The sequence below is a fragment of the Myotis brandtii genome, unplaced genomic scaffold, assembly GCF_000412655.1.
Source record: "Myotis brandtii unplaced genomic scaffold, ASM41265v1 scaffold105, whole genome shotgun sequence".
NCBI lineage: Eukaryota > Metazoa > Chordata > Mammalia > Chiroptera > Vespertilionidae > Myotis > Myotis brandtii.
Window position 1 is genome coordinate 8,105,401 of NW_005353538.1, and position 3,733 is coordinate 8,109,133.

At 44.2% G+C, this 3,733-nt stretch overlaps 1 long non-coding RNA gene across 1 annotated transcript; it reads right to left on the bottom strand.

Annotated features, from left to right (window-relative positions):
* Positions 1-1,377: 1,377 nt before the first annotated feature.
* Positions 1,378-2,331, bottom strand: LOC106726190. The gene is made up of 3 exons (XR_001362211.1): positions 1,844-2,331; positions 1,701-1,703; positions 1,378-1,417 (listed from the first exon to the last, which is right to left on the bottom strand). It is a non-coding gene; the product is annotated as an uncharacterized LOC106726190 (long non-coding RNA).
* Positions 2,332-3,733: the final 1,402 nt, after the last annotated feature.

The following is a 3,733-nucleotide window of genomic DNA, read 5'->3' on the forward strand; positions in this document are numbered from 1 at the left end:
TTGTATACTTGTTTCAGATAGACGAGTGTGGATGGGAGAGTTGGAAGGGGTCGACCTCAGTGAATGTACCTCAAAACAATGTACCTCCCCACGCTGTGTATCGTGCAGCCTGCCTGCACTGTGTCTCCTGTCGCCCAACCAACTGACTCCCCCCACTTCTTCTAACGCCACTTCTTCAAAATAGACTCGCCCACGCCGAAAACCGACTTCTGCGCACGGGCCACGAAGTTTCAATTGCACTGTACGTGTGCGCCCGCACGTGGTATTTTGTGGAAGAGCCACACTCAAGGGGCCAAAGAGCCGCAGTTTGCCGACCACTGCCATAGACCAATCGTGCCTACTCCCCAGCAGCCCATACCTTGCCTGCAAATGATGGGAAACTTTAGTTTCAGAGAAAGCAAGTTTCTATACCTTCTGACCTGTTGTGATGCGCCAGTTATTTGCTGCTGTGTAACCAACCACTCCAAACTAAGTGGCATAAACAAAAGTTATATTATTATTCTCAGAGAATCTGTGGGCCAGGAATTTGGACAGGGAACAGCAGGGATGGATTCTGTCTGAACTGTGATATTTGGGCCCTTATCTGAGAAACTCAAACAGCTGGGGTTGACATGAATAGCAGGGGCTGAATCCCCTGGAGGCTGCTTCACTCTTGTGTCTGGTAGCGGTGCTGTGATGACTGCAAGGCTGGGCTCAGCTGGGACTTCCAGGTCTACATGGGGCTTCCCTGTCTGGCTTGGGCTTCCTACAGCATATTACCTGGGTTACAAGGAGGAGTACCCCCAGAGGAAATATCCAGGGGGTAACTGTTCCAGGAGAACAAAGCAGCTGCCGGCCCTTTCTTTTATGGCGAGCCTCGGAAGCCTCAGAGCATCACCACCACTGTTACTCTAGAGACCAAAGCAGTCACAATCACACTCAGGTTCAGGGGAGGAGATGCAGGCTCCTCCCAATAGGAGGAGTGGCTAAAACTTAAAAAAAAATGACTTTAGCCCTAGATGGTTTGGCCCAGTGGATAGAGTGTTGGCCTGGGGACTAAAGGGTCCCAGGTTCAATTCTAGTCAAGGGCACATGCCTGGGTTGCTGGATCGGTCCAACTTGCAAGAGACAGCCAATCAATGATTTCCTCTCATCATTGATGTTTCTATCTCTCTCTTCCTCTTCTTTTCTCTCTTGCCAAGGTCCAGCCCCAGGGGTCCAGGGGTTCCCAAAGGTGTGGACGGTGTCAGCGAAGAATGAAGGACACGGAGACAGCGTTCAGTTGATAGCATAGTCAGGTGTTGTTGTTTTTTATTGTCCTGTTACAGCTGTATTTATACTATTTGATTCTGTAAGCATGCCTCTATAGTTACTTCATGGTATGTTTTGGGTCCTCCTTTGACCTTTTACAGTTCCTTGTTTTCTTATCTGACCTTTGCTAAAAATTGTGCTAGGGGGAGGAAATGAAACATGAGAAACTTACTGAATGTGTTGGGGGGAGGGACTGCGGCCTGGAAAAGGTTACCGATTGTGTCAGGGTCAGGAACCGTGGCAGAGAAAAATTGCTAGATTGTCTTAGAAAAACAATGTGTTATGATATGCTCCAGCCAGGTGTGACTCTGTTTACCTCCCCTTTGTGCTTATGAACTTTCTGTGAACTTCTAAGGAACAGCTAATGAAATGCTTTGTATTTTTTTAACACTGTTTTGCTGTAAAGGAACATACTGCACCCTTGCTCTCTGCCACATGCTGCAAACCTTCCCAGAGGGGGAGGGTGCTGGCTGTGGTCAGCTGGCCGGCTTCATAAAGGCTCTTAAATTTAAATTTTGAGTCGGTGGTCTATCTCACTGAGCTAACCCATAACAAAATCTTATCTCTATCTAGCTCTGTTGATTTTTATCTTATCTATTGTCTATGTTTCTACATTCTATTCTAAAGGTTAGTCTCTGTGTTTCATTATAAGGGCTAGTTTGTTATTTTTATTCCAAGGTCACTATTCTACTGCTCTACTGTTAAGCTATAAGGAAATAACTGAAGGAGATTTTCCTATTCTATGGCCTAAGTAAAGGTTATGTAGCTTAAGCGTGATTGTTCGTAGTTATGGTGATTAACTACCTGCCTGGCACTTAGTTTAAGTCTTTCTGTTCACATGACTCGAATAAGATTTTTAGATAAGGAGCCTGCCTGCATTGTTTGCAGCAGTATTTCTTTAACTGTTTGGTATTTGTCCTTTTAGCCTTGCTGGTGGTCTTCCTTGGGACTGCCCTGCGTCGGCGGGTTTTTAGGGGCATAGGCTTTGTTACTTTCTCTGGTGGGTAGACCCCTGGGGCTGTGGGTCTAGCAAGTCCTAAATTTATTGCTAACAGTCTTAGTCTAAGTTCCTCATAAGTAGTACACGATATTTCTGTAACACTAGGGGGTTTTACTGATTTATTCCCTTCCCTAGTCCCGTTAATCCCTAACTCCAGGGAAACATTCCCACCTGGGGAAACAACCTTTCTCAGGGATGTGGCCCTGGCTAGAACGCATAGCGCTAAGAAGGGGAGCAAACATATTAAGAACAGTATGCCATATACGCCAGGTCCCTTGGAACATATGCTGTGCAGATGTTTCTTCCCTGCAGCGACTGTGTCAAGCAGCAAGGATGGAACAGCTTCTGGCACTCTCTGAAATCAATAAAAATATATATTTTTAAAAAGACTTTACCTTTTAAAGCAGTTTTAGGTTCACAACAAAACAGAGACATTTACAGAGATTTTCCATATGCCCCCGACCCACACATGCATAGCTTCTCTCTCCCCTTATCAACATCTTTCACCAGAATGGTCCATGAGCTACCATTGATAACCCAATACCAATACATCATAATCACCTGAAGTCACAGTTCACATTAGGGTTCACTCTGAATGTTGCACCTTCTGAATTTGGACAAATGTATAATGATATGTATCCAACATTATAGTATACAGAGTATTTCACTGTCCTAAAAATCCTCTGTGATCCACCTCTTCATCCCTCCCCATCCCTGACTCTTAATCTTACTGTCTCTATAGTCTTGCCTTCCAGGATGTTATATAGTTGAAATCATACCATATGTAGCCTTGTCTCATTGGTTTATTTCACTTATTAATTTGCATTTGAGGTTCCTTCACGTCAACTGTTATTCTTACTGTGTTCATGCAAACAATCTGGCCAAATTACAACTAGACTTAACACAGTTAATAAATTGGCCTGAATTTGGCTCCTTAATAAAAATGAGGGTGATTTTAGGGGGGGGGGGGGGTTAATAGGGAAATTATTAGAACTGAAATGTTTTTTTCCTTCCACCAGACTATTGGTCATAATTCTTACTGTTCTAACTTTTGCCCAATAATACTAAATGTTATAACACAGTGTCTCCACCAGGTTAAAAGCCCTATTCTAGACACCATTGCCAACTCTTTCTGTGCCCAGGCCTCATTGTCCCTCTGACAGAGAGCAAGGATCTCTTGACTCTGAATAGAACTGAAATGTTTTTTTCCTTCCACCAGACTATTGGTCATAATTCTTACTGTTCTAACTTTTGCCCAATAATACTAAATGTTATAACACAGTGTCTCCACCAGGTTAAAAGCCCTATTCTAGACACCATTGCCAACTCTTTCTGTGCCCAGGCCTCATTGTCCCTCTGACAGAGAGCAAGGATCTCTTGACTCTGAAAGAAAACTTCTGTCCCCCCTCAGCATGAAGTAGCTTCAGAAAAGACCCTATGCCC